Below are 9,713 nucleotides of genomic sequence, written 5' to 3'. Positions count from 1 at the left end.
TGCTACGCGGTGATAGGATTGTGCTAGAGGGGAAGAAGGAGAGCAGAGGACATTATTACCTGGCGGGGAGCCCAGTGCGAGGTGGAGCTTCGAGAGTCAGGTGGAGCCCAGAGCGAGGTGGAGCTCCAGGAGGCGGATCGGGCACGAGACAGGAGACTCAGGAGGACGAGAGGCGACGTCGCAAGGTGAGATTCCTATTGCCGCAGGATGATGCCCCGAGCAGGTCTCAGGTCAGGAGGAGCACAGTATACGATGGAGATGGGATCGAGCAGCCTGGCTCGACTCTCATGTTTGCCCATCCATGATCAGCAGGCGATTGCCCCAGGGCATGGGGGCGAGGAGATCCAGAAGCTCTCGGAGTTTGGAGGAGGCCGAATATCGAGTCGAAGTGGAGATTGTTAGGATTTGATGCCTTGAGATTCAGCTCACATTGAGCCCACAACGAGGTTCGCGATGAAAAATGGACTCCAACGAGATCAAGATCACCTGAAACGGAGCTCGGATGGAGGAGATACGAGCTTTTGAAGTCGGCATGAGAATCGAGACGGCGGAGGACCGCCGGCGACCGGCGGCGGGCAGTAGCGGCGCGGCCGCAGGCGGCGGCGCACGGGACGAGCGACCCAGGCCTCCGCGGGACGTGCGACCCAGGCCCAGGCCCACGCGGGACGCGCGACCCAGGCCTGCGCGAGATGCACGACCCAGGCCACGCGGGACGCGCGACCCAGGCCCGCGACCCTTTACCTCGGTCCACCGTGGATCGGGTGGTCCACGACGGGGCCTGTGGATCGTATGGGCGTTTCCCACGCATTTCTCACGGTCCACGGCACTATTTTGTGGACTGAAGCACGATCCAACGACATGGGTGGCTCCCGGTCTTGATCGGACAGTCTAGGACGTGATTTTGGTTGATTAAGGAGTCCTAATCACGATCTAAGTCATGATTAAGGTCTATAAAAGCCTTGTGATGAAACAGAGAATCAAGTGGTTCGTTTTCTCGCCGCCGTACGAACCCGAGAAGAGAGAGAGAGGCGAGAGCGCTGTGAGAGAAGAAGCAGAAGGCTCCTGGACAGCGGTCGCCAGGCTCTTCAGGGGTTCAGAGGGGTCTCCAAGAGAGAGAGAGCTTTTGTGAGGGAAACTTCAGATGAGAGAGAATTGGGTGTACAAGGGTTGAGGGTGAGGTCTCCTCTTGTAAAATTTTTTTTTCATAGTGAAGTTTGCATGCCCCGTGGAGGCGAGCCCTTTTGTGGCTGATCCACGTATTTTGATTGTTTTTTCTTTTGTTTTGTTTCTTCTTTCTTCCTGCTGCATCGCGTGGTACTGAAAAGATCTTGGGAGGTGGTGTCCTGGCCAGACATCCACCCAACAAGATGATAAACAGAAACTCTCGGGATAAACGCAAACTTAAGATTAAGTGCTGACAAATAATAAAAGAGGAGGATAAATACTAAGTCCTATAAAAATAAACATAAAGTAAGGAGGATAAATATTAAGTCCTACAGAAATAAATATAAACTATCAGAGGATAAATATAAATAGGTTATGTTTATTTTTTAAAAAATTAGTGTTTGTCATTTGTAATTTCTATTTATTATTTAAAATTTATATTTATTTTTCGATAGTCTGTATTTATTTGGATAGGACTTAGTGTTTATCATCCTTTCTCATATTTTATCCTGGATGGATCATTAGATCACTCAACTTTTGAACCCCGAGTTTGTGTTTATCTTAAAAAATTTTTGTTTATCGGTACAGAGCTTACGTTTATTATTCGTAGTTTCTATTTATCTGTATAGAGATTGTGTTTATTATTGACAGTTTCTATTTATTATTTGAAGTTTGTATTTATCCTCCGATAGTTTATGTTTATTTCTGAAGGACTTAATGTTATCCTCCTTTCTTCTTGTTTATCGTGGATGGATCTTAGGATCACTCAACTATTGAACTCTGAATTTGTATTTATTCTAAAAAATTTTTATTTGTCATGACAGAGTTTGCATTTATTATTCATAGTTTCTGTTTATCTGCACAGAGGTTGTATTTATTATTAGCAGTTTCTATTTATTATTTGAAATTTACATTTATCCTTCGATAATTTATGTTTATTTATGCAAAATTTAGTGTTTATCCTCCTTTTTTGTTGTTTGTCGTGGGTGGATCCTAGGATCATTCAACTTCTGAATTTCGAGTTTGTATTTATATATATATATATATATATATATATATATATATATATATATATATATGGATGTAGATGCAAATACATATAGATAATAAATATGCAGATATAGTGGTCCTAGACTACCATCACACCCATAATATTTCTATATGGTAGTTGATGGTTCAGTAAGCATGGGGCTATTCGCCGAATACGAGAGGTGCTTCCCCATCCTAAACTCCAACGGTCCCTTCATTTGCAATCCCGACACCATCCTAAACTCCAACAGTCACTGCCAACAATCTGGGTGTTTCTCGTAGGGTCATTCGATGGAGGGGCAACAGCGGTGATCGGCTTTGGTTTTGATGGGAGGAGGTGGAGGGCAAGATGAATGTGGTGGGATTCATTCTCCCTTTATATACTTGACTATTTATCAAGATTTGGTGATGCGATGGATTTTGACAAGCTCCCCGTATGATGCATTACATTTATAGTTGAAGTCGGTAGATCTGAATTCCCAAAGCCAGTGATCGAATCTCGGCTACCCCCTTTCTAGGTGTCTAGCATCCTCATGTCAGTCGAACTAAGCTTTCTTCACTAAGCCACATTCTTTTAAGTTTTCTAAGTTGAATCTTGGTAGAAGGATGATTGTTTGTAGGGTTTGAGAAATTTATAAGGTCCAATCTGATCCGATCTGATCCGATCCAAAATTGTTACGAAATGACTATGGATATGAATTTTTTCATAGTAGAGCACATACGAATATTAGTCGTTCCGATTTAAATTTGACCTATTGCCACTCTTAACAATAATTCTACCTAATAATTTCTCGATGCATATGTATAATCCATGATTTTTAATAATAAAATTATTATTATCATGCTAAAGAATCTCCGTATATAAATAGCATGAGGCCACCTGGACCCATCATCCGCATAATGTTTTTAGGCACCAAACATTCGCATATATGCGGACCTGACGCACCAGGGAACGTGCAATTATTATGCAGTCAAGAACCGTACAGAGAAGGATACGCGGACAATGTGACCAACAATCGGTCTTGCGCATATAACTATTATGCGGGCATGTCCCCTCATATAAATATTATGCGGACATACCTTGAAAATGTCTACGCATAAATATTATTATGGTAAAGAAACCGTATAGAGAAAGATACGCGGACACCACACCGTGCACCAAAAATTATTCTCATGCATGGAAATATTATGCTGGCCTATAAAAACATAGCGGACCCGGGGCATCTCGGAACTATCTGCAGCATAAAAGTTCTTATATGGTAAACCAGACCGCATCAAGAAAGACACATAGACACCATGCACATTAATGTGTCTCACGCATAAGCTTATTATACGGTTTTAACTTTTAAGCACAGAAAAAATATGCATATATGATGCACCTAGGAATTGTCCACGCATAGAAGTCTTACGGGGCAGAAACCACATAGAGAAAGATACGCGGACACGGTTCACCAGGAATCGATTTCCCGCATAATTTTCCTGTGGATGTATTTCTGCACAGTAAAAATACGTAGAACTCTAGGCACGTGGTCTCCGTTTCGCATTAAATGCTCATGCTGATGCATGTCCGCATAGGTACTAAGTAGCTGGCATATTGGCCCTAGATCCCCATCGCACCCTTAATTTTATATGCAGCAGTAATCTCAACCCCCTTTCCCGACGCCTAGCATCCTGATGCCGGTCGAGTGGAAGCTTTCTCGGCCGAGCCGCGTCTATCTCCCAGGCGCGAGCCCTGTCATCCCCCACCTCCTCCTTCTATAGGCCTCATCTCTTATCTCTTTTATCTCTTTCAATTGGCCTTGTGACCGGAGTAAAGATCAAAAGACTGACTTCAGGATGCTACGGTAATTTTACATTGGATGAATGAGCCTTCTTCTCTCTTCTTCATGTTATTGCTATTTTTGCTCTTAAATTGTTGTCATTGCCATCAATTTATTTTATTTCTATAAATATAATCTAGCTTTGTTCAACTAATGATTTATTTCTTATTATTATTATTATTTAATCATGTTAAAAATCTTAAATTTTTTGAGTATTTTTTTAATCTGAACTTTGATTCGCTCCAACTAGATTGTCAAAGTTTTAAAATATTACAATTCTTTCTATTTGTTACTTCCATCTAATAATCATAACAAAAATGATCACATATTACCATGTGATATATAATGAAAGCTCATGTGGTATGGAATTAATTAATTGGCATGGAGTTCTAAACTCTTTCTTCCATCTTTTTTCCATTTTAGCTAGAGTTTCTATTTCCTATTTCATCATTTTATTTTTTCACCATATCTTCTTTGAAAACTCACTGCCTCCTACATCTCTAATATCTCTATCTATACCACCACCAACTCCAAATCCTCCATCACCACTTCTTAATCCACCACTGCCACTTTCTATATATGATCCTTGAAAATTTTATTGTGATCCAATCCGGTCTTCTATTAGACTTGGGTCCAACAATAGGATTCAATGAAGGAACCAGATCCTGCAAGATCACTCGTGATCCCATCCAATCCAACTTATTCGCCCCTCTAGTATAAACCACCTATTCACGTGAATACATAGGTCGCTAGCTGGGTAAGATATGATGTATGCTTATGGTGACCTTAAAAATGAGAAAAAAAAAAATATTATTACAACTGGAAAAAAAAAAAAAGAAAAGAAAAAAGATACATGGAGAGCTAAATAGAACAACAGCATGGAAAGAGTAATCTTGGATATGCCGTGCCGGATCCTCCATCCGCGCCAGTTCCTCCATCCTTCTGTTCTTCCAAAGAGACCCCTTGGCCAGCAACAGAAGAATACATGCGATAAACTAACAAGAAGTCGAAAGCACCCATGAAAGCATTTGTACATATTGCTCATAGAACCCTCTCACACCTACCTCCGCTGAGGGAGCTGGAAGACACCGTAGCAATGGATGAAAGATATGAGTTGAGTGATGCCAAATCCAAAAAATCAGCTTCTGAGAACACAAGGGCCACATCATCTGCGAGACTGTCATCCCTGTTAAGATACTGGATCACCTGTCTCATGGTAGGCCTGACCTCTGGAATGGACTGCGAACAAACTAGTCCTAGCTTTAGTACCAGCTCAACTTCCTCCTTCACATAGGACTCCCCAAGCTTGGGATCCACAGCCTCCAATATTTGGCCTCTCATTTTGCACTCCCTCACCCAGTCCTTCAAAAGTAGCTGTTCCGTTGGAGCATCGTGCTGGATTGGCCTCCGACCACACGCCACCTCTAAAAGCAAAATGCCATAAGCGAAGACATCCGAACTGGCCATGGGTTTGCCGGTGCGCGATACTTCTGGTGCAATGTATCCAAAGGTTCCAACCATAAGCGTCGTGTGAGGATTCTTGCCACGGTCGTATAATCTAGCAAGACCGAAGTCTCCCAACCTTCCATTCATATCAGCATCCAATAGAGCATTGCTAGACTTGATGTCTCTGTGGACAACCACTTGCTCCCATTCTTCATGTAGGTAGAGGAGTCCCAAAGCAACTCCCTTTAGGATCTTAAACCGCTGATCCCAACTCAACAGCCCACATTGCTCACCTTCAAAGAGAAAGGTGTCAAGGCTTCCATTTGGCATGAGCTCATAGACAAGGAGGAGCTCTTCGTTTCGCTTCCACCATCTTTGGAGCTGCACCAAATTCCTGTGTCTCATGCGGCCCAAGCACACCACCTCTGCAACGAATTCTCTCACTCCTTGCCTGGAATTACTAGAGATCTTCTTGACTGCAACTTCTTCTCCTGAGCATGGTAGAGTGCCCTAATACACCAGGCCAAAGCCACCCGAGCCGAGAAGCTCTGTCTCCTTGAATCCTTTGGTTGCCTTGTAAAGGTCCTTATATGCGAACCTATGAGGATAATCTAATTCTCAGTCCTCAAGAGTCTCTGCCAGCTTTGCCCTCTGCCGTAAGTGCTCGGAAACAAAGAATGCAAGCGCTACCAAAAGAAGCATAGCAATAGAAGATATGACCCCAATTTTGATTCTCGAGAATTTGGAAGTCGGCGAATCTTTCGCTGGTTGTGGAGGAAGGGGTAGGTGAGATAGATCAAGAGAGCGCGCCATGCCATTGGTCCGAAAACTCCATCCCAAGATGTAATGAGAACTCGAGATTTCTCCTGTCGATGAAGAGAAACCAACATACATGTACTTCTTAAGAATTGGTGATAGATCGATGGGGAGTGATATGAGAGGTCGGCTTGGTTTGCCTACGGAGAAGGGAGCAACGGTCACATTCAGAATTTTTGCAACACCATCGTAGTTTATCCAGGTCTGAATCGGTTGCCCACTCTCCAGTTTAAAATTCACCGTCTTGGAATTATTGGCGTAGTAGAAGGTAGTTAATGAAATATTAGGAACAATGCTGTTTATATCGACCCCAACTTCATTCTCATGTATGTCCACGAACATACTAGATTTCGGGATGGTGTCAAACTCAATTGCAAAGACATGATTCGAAGAATTTCCATTGTTACTGCTATTGAGGAGGCCAAGGTACCTGCAACAACCGCCTCTGAGAGTCTTTGTCGGGGCCACTGCGAAGGCCAGGCCATGGCCGCCTACGTTCCTAGCAGTGATGATGTCGAAGATGAAGATGGTGCTGAAAGAGATTGTAGTCGGTGTCATGGAGCGAGTGTTGAGCAGCATTTGAATTGGTGACGAGAAGAAGGCATGGCCTGTCACTCTGCTAGTGTTATTGGTGAGCTGAAGCACGCCATTGGATGTGATGCCTGCATAGCCATCTAAGCTCAGATTAGTGGCTGATTTGAAACCGTTGTAGGTAAAATCGATATTAACAGAGAGGGAAGAGCTGGCCAAGAGGAGAACGAGGAACGGAAGCACAATGAATGCTGCCATGATAACTTGAGGAAAAGCAGGAGAAGATATATAATGGAAATCGGGGCCTTTGCGGTGGACAAATTTGTTCGGAAGTCTTTTCGAATGAATGTAGTTAAACGAGACTGCTTGTATTGACTTGAGAAGATGACACGTGTAAAATGAGAGGAAACCCAGGGAAGAGCTGGCTAAGAGCAGAACGAGGAACGGAAGCACAATGAATGCCTGCCATGATACTCGAGGAAAACCGGAGAAGATGGTGGAAACAGGGGGTTCTCTACAATGGACAAGCTTGTTAGGGAGTCTTTTTTAAGTGGATGGGTGTGAATGATTTTTCGTTTCTTCAACCAGACTGCTCGCATTGACTTGAGAAGATGACAAGTGAAAATGAAGTTTCCTGCTTCGACAGCTAGGTATGGGGTCCAGTTGGAAATAATTAATTGCAGGGCGCCAAATACTAGCCTAGACAACTTGGAAGACTGTTTACCCCAAAAAAAGAAAAAAAAAAAAAAAAAAGACAACATGGAAGACAGCCTGACAATCTTGTCCCCCATCGGGATGTAAGCCCCATGTCCACTTGTCATCTTCAGATCAGTGATGCCGTCGTTGACCGACCCGGATTTTTTTTTAATATTATTTTTTAATATTTAATTCTAAAAGTACCACCGTTTCAAAGCTATTTCTGGATCTATGGTTACGATTGCCATGTGGTTGAAACCATGGGCTCGACCCATGATTTCGGTTCCACGTGGACCAAAATTAGGGGTTGAGCCCACAGTTTACTCCAATAATGTCACACCATCAAGTAGACCTTATGATTTCAATAAAATTACATTTTCCGCATGTGATTTCATTGAAACCGTATTTTCTGCAACCGATTTCAGTTGGTCTTTCCCCAATCGTGGTTCCCCTTGCTCTTTGTTCCCTGATCGGCTCCTTTTGATTTCCCATCCTCGGACCCTTCCTCCCCCCTATTCTCAGGCTCCACTGCCTCCGAACGGCTGACCAACTTTCCTCTCTTGGCTTTTTTACTCGATTTCCAACTCAAAATGACGCTCGTGTATGATATGGAAGAGGAGGAGAAGTATAAATTGTATGATATAATTAAAATTCAGACCTTTAATAGAAATGCACAATAAAGAATAACAAATTATGTAATATGTATTATAGAAATTTTTATGCTCATGTCTAATATTTGACTTCAGTGGCATTCTGTATTTTCATATATTAAAAGTTCTCATTGATTTACAAATTTACCATATCCCTCCACATTACATATTAAAATACTGGATGAGATCTGCTAAAGAAGGAGGTGCTGATACGGCACAGGGTGTATGTGAAGTTCAGAAGGACATGACATCGAGAACTATAAGATTCAATGGGCTATGTAAAAAATTATTGAAATTAGTATATGATAGTTGTACCCTTTGAGAAACATATGATCTCATCATGAATGATGTGCAGTCCATCATTGAAAAAGTTTGTTCATTGAAGAAGAATCTATGGGTAGAACAAAGTATAACAGATGAGAGCGATACTCAGATTTCTATAGCAATGACATAATATAGCCAAGTAGAAAAAATAAATGATAATTCTATGATATTAAAAGATCCTTCGATTTTTAATTGTAAAGGTCGCAAAAAGCTTAGTGGGTTCAAGCATCCAATGAAGGTTGCAGCGAAAAAATAGCAGACATACAAGAAATATCATCAAAAGGATCATAATATTCGAACATGCAAGGCAAATATTAGTAACAGCTACATCTTGATAATTATGTTATATTTATTTTATTTTTAAAAAAAACTTTTTCTATAATTTACTAGATGGTTGTAAATTATGTAGGTAGATGATTTCGAAGCCTACATTAGCAGTAGTTCATCTAAGGAAGAAGATTTTGATGATCCATATGGCTAACCAGTGTTTTAGAGCCCATGGTTATAATTTTGTTATAATGGCTTATGTTGTGAGTTGGATAGATGTTATTTATAAATGATATGCATGATTTGTCCCATCATTAACATGTAATGATATGGTTGTACCTATTTCTGAATAAATGTATGACTTCTACAAAACAATATGTTTTGCTTTGTTACATTTTGTGCATCGTGATATTGACATTGATGATTATAAAATTTAGATATTTGCTTCGTGCCAACTAATGCTCGTGTGCCAGAGTTATGTGTCAGATATACTGTGCAGGTGATTATGAATGGTCGTGAGGCAGGATTATCATAATTTGCTTTGTATTATCTGTAATTGTTGCAATGGATATTCATAGGTTCTATAATTGTTGAGTTCAAAAATTGATGTAATTATTGTTTATCGATGATTTTATATTCGATCTTATGCGATAAACAGAAACTGTTCAGGATAAACACAAACTCGAAATTCAATAATAATGTGATTCAAGAGTCCTCTGATGATAAACAAGAAGAGAGGAGAATGAACACTAAGTCCCGTAGAAATAAACACAAACAGTTGAAGGATTAACATAAATTTTAAATAATAAATACAAACAGACTCAAATTAAACACAAACTGGCCAGCTTGCTCTCTCTGAACCACGACAGGATAAACATAAAGTACTTCAGAATAAATATAAATTCTAAATAATAAATAAAAATTCTAAATAATAAATAAAAATTCTAAATAATAAATAAAAATTTTGAGA

At 40.9% G+C, this 9,713-nt stretch overlaps 1 pseudogene; it reads right to left on the bottom strand.

Moving 5' to 3' along the window:
• Nucleotides 1-4,841: 4,841 nt before the first annotated feature.
• Nucleotides 4,842-7,374, bottom strand: LOC140853944 (L-type lectin-domain containing receptor kinase IV.2-like; annotated as a pseudogene).
• Between the last annotated feature and the right edge of the window lie 2,339 nt (nt 7,375-9,713).

The sequence above is a fragment of the Elaeis guineensis genome, chromosome 15 (assembly GCF_000442705.2).
Source record: "Elaeis guineensis isolate ETL-2024a chromosome 15, EG11, whole genome shotgun sequence".
Taxonomy (NCBI): Eukaryota; Viridiplantae; Streptophyta; class Magnoliopsida; order Arecales; family Arecaceae; genus Elaeis; species Elaeis guineensis.
The sequence above is the reverse complement of the archived record's forward strand: the minus strand, read 5'-3'. Positions and strand labels throughout refer to the sequence as shown.